Genomic DNA, 9,807 nt, shown 5'->3' with positions numbered 1-9,807 from the left:
ACCTTGGAGACAGATGGACAAAACTGGAATGTTACACCTGACCCCTAGACTCGATTATGATACTGCACTAGGTGTCGGATTGGGTTGTCTTTGATATGCCAATCAATGAGATCCTTAAAGGGGGTCAAAACTTAAGTATGTTGGAACAGTCTGAGAATTCACCTGAGTGGGTGATCATAGTAACAGGATCAACCCCTTTGTCGGACAAAGTGAATGATCGGGGAATGCACTCTCTCTGATGGAAACCTAAACTACTAGTAGTTGATTTTAAACTTGTTGAAATTTGTTTTGTAAAGTATACTTATATAGAGATATACTTATATATTATAGTTTTACAAAATGTTTGCAAAAGGTTTTAATTCCTACGATCCATGTGAGTAGAGAGTGTAATACTGTACCTTGCAGCCAAGGGAGAGGTCCTCTCTTGTCGGGCATTGTTTGATCATTATGGGCTGAGAGGTCAAGTGTAAGACCATTGAGGGTAATACTTAATGGGCTAATCTTGCATCTACCCATAGTCCTTGGGCCTTCATAAGGTGGCTGGACCCAAAGACCATTTAGTGTAACGTTGGGCCCATTAAGAGCCCATACTGATGGACTCAGGGGTTCATTGTGTTCTGTAGTGAATTCGGCCAAGCCTTGTAACAAAGGCTGGGCTGAACCCATGTGGCTGATGTGTAGATTAATGCTACAATCCCACGCCATACAAAGAGAGCTAAGTTAGCCAACATATAAAAGGGAAAGTGAGCTACATGACTTAATGGGCCTAAAGCCCATTTCGAACTGGGCTTAAGTGTTTTAATTAAATGGGGCAAATATGACTTATAACCTGATCAGGATTAGTTAAAGGATAAGATAAGACTTATCTATTTAAGAGTCCAAATCTAAATATTAGATTTGGATCAAGAAACTCTCTCTTAATTGGATCAGGAGGCTGATTCAAAGAAGGCTATAAATAGGGGGCGAATTCATTAGTTTTACATACTCATAAATCTACAGAATTCTTCCCTAGTTCTTGCCGCCCCTACCCAGTTCGATCTCCATTCTTGGATCTGATCAAGAATAGTTCTTGATATTGTTTCTTGCTATAAGAAACAATTTAAAGTCATGCTCATCAGCCCTTTGCCTAATTCTTGCTGAAGAACCATCTTGCTGATCTTGCCTCACCATAAGTTGTCTCATCTTCAGTGGAAGCGGATTTGCTCATCAGCCCTTTGCCTAATTTTTGCTGAAGAACCATCTTGTTGATCCTGCCTCACCATAAGCTGTGTCATCTTCAGTGGAAGTGGATTTTGGTCAATTATTTGGGCGTGAACACCTACGTTGGGAGTTACTATTATTCTGTATCATGTATTTCCCTACTTGCTTAAATTTGGTTTCAGATCTGGTCTGGTTTGTTTCAAGAACGAACCTTGAAAATGCAGTTTTTTAATAGGGAATACGATTCCCAGATGGGAGAAATAAATTTTTTGAAATTTCGCCCAACCACCTTGCATGGTTCGGCCATTAATATGATGGATCTCCCATCCCTTCAGTGGTATCAGAGCCAGGTTTAATTCTTGAACCAAATCAGACCTGATTTGAACCTACGCAAATGGGCAGAATCGGTTTTACCCGATTTGCGCAAAAGAATTGCATTGTTAGCATTTATTTTCTATTATGGCTAAAATTTGGTAAATATCTAAAGAATAAAAATACACATCTAAAACACCAACACAAATATATATTACATGGCCCAACAAATGATGCTAATAGTAATTGATGGGGGGCATTTTGATCAACCTAATTGATGGTGGACACATGGACGTTGTCAACAACTCAGCGTCCCACTTAGCAAGACAGCTCGCTAGCTCAACACGTGGCAACTAGCATCTAGTACACGGTCAAGCTAGGGTGAGCTCAATCCATAGCGTCTGACATAGCAAAGCAGCTTGCCAAAGTAACACATGGTAGTCAATATCTAGTACGTGGCCGAGCTAGGACGAGCTCAATCCTTCGATAGCACCAGCTCACCCAAAACAGTCCCAAAGTAAATGTCCACATAAGCATTGTAGCCGCAACACAAGGAGCAGTCCACCAAGTTGACTACCTCAAGACCAGCAGAAGACCTATAGCCGTTGCACGGATCTAGCAATCAACTAACCAGTACACCCCAAAATTAGGAAACAACTCTATACAAGGCTTAGAGACATTACCCAACAACGCCTAAACTTCAAGTAACTATAAAAAGACCACAGGACCACTCCAAGAGGTAGGCATACATAAGCTCTCACTCTCTCCCAATTTCTTTGATAGAACCACTCGCTGACATAAGCATCGGAGTGTCCTCTTGGGTAAAATTTACCCAGGCACTCAAACCTTTCTTTCGTTTCTGCAGATCTCAGCTTGGACCCTCAGCTTGGCTTCACAGCTCAGCACAACAACTTGGCTCACCGCAAATTGAACCCGGTCCAAGCCACCTCATCAGACACAAGGGAGTGAACAGATTCTGTGCTTCATCTATTGGTGGACATATTTTGTGCCTCATCAATTGGTGTTGTCTGTGGGAAGCGTAGCAAAAAGCCTATGTTTCCTTTCATTCATCTCTTTATCCCTCTCATTTTACTCAAAAAAACCTTTCAATAGCATCCTCAAGAAATCCTTCCAGCAATAACATCAACAGCCGGATCCCAATCATCACCATTGGCCAAATTGACGTTCTACCTCAAGCGGAGAACGTGAATATGCCCCCCATCTATGGAACCAGCAGCACCTCCCACGACAATGGATGCACGACAGTTTAATGACCTAGTACGATGTGTCAATACTATGATTAAACAAATGCAGTCGTAGGAGAACAGGTTTATGTTTATCACTGGACAACAACAGCAGCCATCCCAACAATAGCCACACCAAGAACAACCACACCAACAACAGTAGCTTCATCAGTAGTCTCAACAACTTCACCAGCAATCTCAGCAGCAATGTCCACCACAACATTCGGTGATATTCGGGCAACCAGCACCAAAGTACAGTCAGCCTCACAACAACCAACAACCCCCACAATCCAACAATTTGAATTAAGAAGGTTTACCCCAATCGCGAGTGCGTAGCCAAATCCATGCACCAAATAGAGAAGATACTATGGCTTCGGATGAGCAAGGACCAGAAGAGAGCCAGGCGGAGGCCCCTGCTGAATCTAATGCAGCTAGCTTCGCTGAAGGCACCAGAAAAAGAAAAGAACACACCACGTAGGAAGGAAGATACAACTCGCTCGAGCAGGGGGCGAGGTTCGTCTGGGAAAAGGTAGCACGACATAGGAAGAATAATTACTTTATCAGAACAAACCGGTTTGACTAGGGAAACCCCTCTCGCATTGGAAATCCTCAGAGCTCCACGCCCTAGAAACTTATGGGCACCCACCTTGGAATCCTACCGAGGGAAATCAAACCCGGTAGAACAAACTAATAGTTTCCAAGCTCTAATGCTCCTTGGTGGAGCAAATGACACTAGTATATGTATAGCGTTCCCCACTACCTTAAAAGAAGAAGCCTGGCTGTGGTATTCGGGACTGGCCCCAGGATCCATAAAAAATTGGGACTAGTTCGCCTGACTCTTCATTAACCAATTTATCACAAGCACGCCACATTCAAAATCAGCTACATGCAAGTTTAACATAGTCTAGAAGCCCAACGAACCACTTAGAGAATACATCCAACGCTTCAAGCATCGCAAGCTAAAATGGGAACTAGAACTCCACCCTCCAGCTACCATGGAAAGGTTCCTCACAGTTGCCCATGAATTCATTAGGGCGGAAGAAGCGGTAGGAGCAGAGACCGAAACAATAGGGAAAAGGAAGCAGACAGATGAAGAGGCAAGTACAGGTTGAACCAAAAGAAGGACCAGGTCACCTCGTAAAAGTAGATCCCCAAGGAGAAGGCGTAGCAGCTCGCCACGCCAAAAAAGTAGGTCACCAAACAGAAGAGCAAGGCGACGACCGGGAACACCTCCCGTATACAGTAGGGTATTTACGCCACTGAATACTCATAGAAAGGAGATTCTCATGCATATTTAGTCTAATGATTATGTGAAATGGCCTCTTAAGATGAGGGGGGACCCCAGCACCAGAAACCCAAACAAATACTACAATTTCCACAGGAACTTCGAACACGATACTGAGAACTGTTGGAACTTGAAGAATGAAATCGATGACCTCATTAAGCGAGGCTACTTGAAACGTTTCATCAAGGATGAATGAACTCAAGAAGCAGAAGCTAACTGGGAAGCATCGCAGAGCAGCAGACAACAGGAACCACCTGTTAAAAACCAGCAAGCACAAGAGAGATAGGTTAAGAAACTATCACTGTGATCACAAGGGGCTCGATTATAGCAGGATGCACCTCATCTGTTGAAAGGAATGCAATATGCAAACTGGAACAAGAAGATAACCAGCCACACAAACACCCCTGAACGGAAGAAGTAATTTATTTCACTGAAGATGACATGCGAGGAATCCAATACCCTCATGATGACGCTTTGGTGGTAAAATTTCTCATCAATGGTTTCAAGGTAAAAAGGATTTTGGTAGATTAAGGTAGTTCGGCTGACATCTTGTTCGTCGAAGCCTTCAAAAGAATGGAACTGAGTAAGGCTAACCTGCAACCCACTGATATACCGCTGGTAGGATTTAGCGAGGAAGTAGTTCGCCCGATTTGCAAGATTAGGCTACCAATTGAAGCAGACTCCCCACACACACACATACAGCTCGCCTGGAACATGATTTTCTAGTAGTAGTAGCTTCATCACCTTACAATGCGTTCTTGGGATGACCAATTCTACATGCATTGCAAGTTGTGATATCCACCTACCACCTAACACTGAAATTTCCAATGGACATAGGGGTGGGAGTGCTATGCGGTGATCAACTAGAGTCTCGGAAATGCTACATGGCCTCACTGAAAGCCAAAGACGTCAACCTGGATCCTCCACCAAAAAACACTGAAGAAAGAGCTCGCTCGATTGAGGATACAGTAGCAATGCAGGTCTCCAAAACTGACCTTGAGAAAATCCTACAAATAGGAGTCCACTGTTAGACAATGTATGCCCTTAGTTCCAATCAGCTTGATGTACATTATGACATTTATTGTAAATGAATAAAAGTATATATTTGATTCATGTTATATGGTTGTTTCTGTGTAATACCCTTAAACTAGACAATAATGAGACTTGTGTTAGTTTAGAATCTTCACAGTCGTTGGATAGATCTGTGGAGGTTTATCCTGTTAAGGTTGACACTGATGTGTTGCCAAGTGGATTAGGGTGGTTTGTCTCAGCTACCAGGGTGAGACCTGAGGCACATGCAGTGTGAGTTTTCTTGAAACCCTGAACCAGGCCAAATTCCAATATTGCCCTAGACCTTGGAGATAGATGGAAAAAACTGGAATGTTACACCTGACCCCTATACTCGATTACGATACTGAACTAGGTGTTGGATAGGGCTATCTTTGATATGCCAATCAGTGAGATCCTTAGAGGGGGGCAAAACCTAGGTATGTTGGGACAGTCTGAGAATTCACCTGAGTGGGTGATCATAGTGACAAGATCAGCCCCTTTGTCGAACAAAGTGAATGATTAGGGAATGCACTCTCTCTGATGGAAACCTAAACTACCGACAGTTGATTTCAAACTTGTTGAAATTTGTTTTGCAAAATATATTTATATAGAGATATACTTATATATTACGGTTTCACAAATTGTTTGCAAAATGTTTTAATTCCTAGAATCTATGTGAGTATAGAGTGCAACACTGTACCTTGTAGCCGAGAGAGAGATCCTCTCTTGTTGAGTAGTGCTTGATCATTATGGGCTGAGAGGTTAAGTGTAAGACCATTTAGGGATAATAAACCTGATGGGCTAATCTCACATCTGCCCACAGTCCTTTGGCCTTCATAAGATGGCTGGACTCAAGGACCATTTAGTGTAAATGTTGGGCCCATTAAGAGCTCATACTGATGAACTCAGGGGTTCACTTTATTCAATAGTGAATTCGGTTAAGTCTTGTAACAGAGGCTAGGCTGAACCCATGTTGCTTATGTGGAGATCAATGATAGGGTCCCACGCCATACAAAGAGAGCCAACCTAGTCAACATTAAAAGGAAGTGAGCCTAAAATCTTGATGGGCCTAAAGCCCATTTTGAATTGGGTTAATTGGATTAATTAAATAGGTGGCGAATTTGGGTGTGGATCAGCAGATAAGGATAAGAGGATAAATCTTATTCACTTAAAGAGCCCAAATCGAAATAAAGATTTGAATTAGGAAACTTCTAATTAGATTAGGAGAAGTTGATCGTAATTTGCAGATAAGATAAGGGATAAGCCTTATCACTTAAAGAGTCCAGATCTAAATAAAGATTTGGATCAAGAAACTCCTAATCATATTAGGAGATTAACTCTTTAAGGTCTATATAAAGGAGGAGGGCGAATTGGAATGATACATACAATTTGACTGACTTTTCTGCATTTAGTTCTCTCTCTCTCTGTTCTTGCCACCCTACTTTGTTCGATCTCCACCTCTTTGAGTGATCAAGATTGGATCTTGATATTGTTTCTTGGTGGAATAAACAATTTTGAAGTTGTACTCACATCCCTACACAATTCTTGCTGAAGAATTGGGGTTCTTGCTGAAGAATCCACTTGTTGATCCTACCTCACCCTAAACTGTGTCATCTTTAGTGTAGAAAGGATTTGGTACCCTCTTTGGGTGTGAACACCTACGTTGGCAGAAGCTTTTTGCGTGGATTCCGTATCAGGTATTCTTCTCCCTACCCTGCATGGTTCGGCCATCCATATGGGTTCGGCCATCCATATGATGGATCTCTCATCCCTTCACCCACTTGAAAGATCCTCTGTAATCTGAATTGGTAAACTTTTTATTAAAAAATCTAGATGTTTTCGCCTGGCCATCTACTGAAATGCCTGGTATAGACCTCGATATTATAACTCATAAACTTAATGTGGACCCTACAGTTAGACCAATCCGGCAAAGGAAGAGAAACCTTGCCCCGGAAAGGTGGAACAAAGTAAATGAAAAAGTGGGGAAGCTTTTAGCTGTGAACTTCATAGACGAAGTCCAGTACCCGAGCTGGGTGGTGAACCTAGTTTTAGTGAAAAAAAGCAAACGACAAATGGCGGATATGTATAGATTTCTTGAACTTAAACCGTGTCTGCCCAAAAGACAGCCTCCCCCTACCCAACATAGATTGCTTGGTAGACGTGACCTCAGGATTTGAACTGCTCAGCTTTATGGATGACTATTCAGGTTACAACTAGATTCTGATGGACCCTGAAGATCGAGAGAAGACTACACTTACCATCAAGACAGATCTATATGGTTATAAGGTCATACCATTCGGTTTAAAAAATACTGGAGCGACCTACCAGAGATTAGTGAATTTTGTTTTCTCGGAGTTAATTGGCAATAAAGTTGAGTGCTATGTTGATGACATGGTTGTAAAAACTCTATTTTCAAAAGAATTAGTTTTTTATTTAGATCTTGTATTAGAAGTTTTACGAAAACATAACCTAAAATTAAACCCAAACAAGTGTGCTTTTGGTGTGACCTCAGGAAAGTTCCTGGCTACATCGTCAGCCAGCGAGGTATAGAGGCTAACCTGGAAAAAATCCAAGCGATCTTAGACATGAGACCACCAAAGATGGTTAATGAAACCCAAAGATTAACAGGACAAATAGCGGACTTGAATCGGTTTATGTCCAAATCGGTTGGGAAGTGTCTTCCCTTCTTCAAGGCCATAAAAAAGAACGAGACCTTTGAGTGGACCGAGGAACGCCAACTCGCCTTCGACGAACTAAAGTAATACCTCAACTCGCCCTCTCTGGTAACCAGGTCGGAGGTGGGAAATGAGCTCAAACTCTATCTCTCTGCAAGTAATGAAGTGGTAATCTCAGTCCTTGTCAAAGAGGTAGACAAAACACAATTACCAGTATACTATGTTAGCAAAATACTTCATGCCGCCGAAATAAGGTATCCAAACATTGAGGAGCTTGCTTTCGCCTTGGCATTAGCCTCCCAGAAACTAAGACCCTACTTGTAGGCGCACTCCATAGTGGTGCTAATAGATCAGCCGCTGAGGCAAATTCTCTTGAAACCAGGGATCTCGGGAAGACTCACCAAATGGGCAATCGAGCTCAGTGAATATGAAATTCGGTTTGAGCTGTGCACAACAATTAAAGCGCAGGTCTTGGCAGATTCCATTGCCGAGTGGACCTTCAGCTCGTTGTCGCCCAGGTAGATGGTGCTAGCAATAGAAGTTTTATCCAGCACGGCACCCCCACCTTGCGAGATAGCGAGCTGGGATGAGCCCTGGATACTTCATGTAGATGGCTCGACTCACCGAGGTGGAAGCAGAGCTGGGTTAATACTATACGGACCTTGCGGAACAAAGCTGGAATACGCGTTCCAATTTCTATTTTGAGCATCAAACAACAAAGCTGAATATGAGGCCCTATTAGCAGGATTTGCATTAGCAAAGGAAGTAGGAGCCAAACACTTTGTCATATGCAGCGATTTACAGCTCCTCGTAAACCAGGTAAATGGAAACTATGAGGCTCGGGACTCCTCCATGACGGCGTATCTCACCAAAGTTAAAGGACTCCTACCGGTTTTTGAATCATGGTATCTCCAACAAATTCCGAGATCATAAAACACGGAGGCTGATGCCCTCTCCAAATTAGAGAGCATGATTGACTCGATAAAACGAACCATCTACATAGAAGAATTACCACGACCTTCGATAGAAAAAGCAAGAGAGGAGGTCGCCAACATCACTACCGCCGAGTCAAGCTGGATTGACCCACTCTACGATTAGTTGAAACACATCACGCTACCAAAAGAAAGAAATGCAGCTCGGCAAATAGAGCGACAAGCAGCCCACTACGTGATAGTAGGCGAGTTGCTCTACAGGAGATCCTTCACGATGCCCTACTTACGATGCCTAAGACAAGTTGAGGCAAACCAGGTTCTACGTGAGATCCATGAAGGCCTCTATGGAGGACACCTAGGGAGCAGGGCCTTCACCCAAAAAGCCTTGTGACAAGGATACTACTGGCCCACCATGAAAGTAGACGCAACTGAGCTGGTCTAGCGGTGCGATTAGTGCCAATAACATGCAAACATCCTACATCAACCCGCTGCCGACCTAAGATACTTGACCAGCCCATAGCCATTTGCGCAATGGGGCATAGATCTATTGGGTCTCTTCCCACCGACCAAGGGACAAAAAAAGTTTTTGGTGGTAGTTGTAGATTACTTCACTAAGTTGGTGGTAGCATAACCCTTGGTGACAATAACAACTCGCAACGTTCAAAATTTTTTCTAGCAAAATGTAGTGTGTAGGTTTGGCCTACCAAGAGTATTAGTCTCTGACAACAGAAAACAATTCGAAGACATTAAGTTTCAAGATTGGTCCGATCAAATTGGAATAAGGCAGAGATTCACATCGATAGCGCATCCCCAAGCCAATGGGCAAGCCGAACTCACCAATAGGGTAATACTACGAGAACTCAAGGCTCGGTTATCTCGAGCCAAAGGATTGTGGGTGAATGAACTATGTAGTGTACTATGGGCCTATAGGACCATTACCAAAACAACAACTGGTAAAAATTTATGGGCCTCATGTGGGTCAGGGCCCGGGCCGGGCCTGAACACAAAATGCAGGCACAAGCCCAAGCCCGAAATTTCCGACCGGGCTGAAATTAGACCTATTCATGGGCCGGGTGACCCGACGGGCCATCTTGGCCCGGCCCGACCCC

Source organism: Nelumbo nucifera, chromosome 1 (genome assembly GCF_055504915.1).
Source record: "Nelumbo nucifera cultivar China Antique chromosome 1, China Antique-T2T, whole genome shotgun sequence".
In the NCBI taxonomy this organism is placed as follows: Eukaryota; Viridiplantae; Streptophyta; class Magnoliopsida; order Proteales; family Nelumbonaceae; genus Nelumbo; species Nelumbo nucifera.
Note: the sequence above shows the minus strand (reverse complement) of the source record.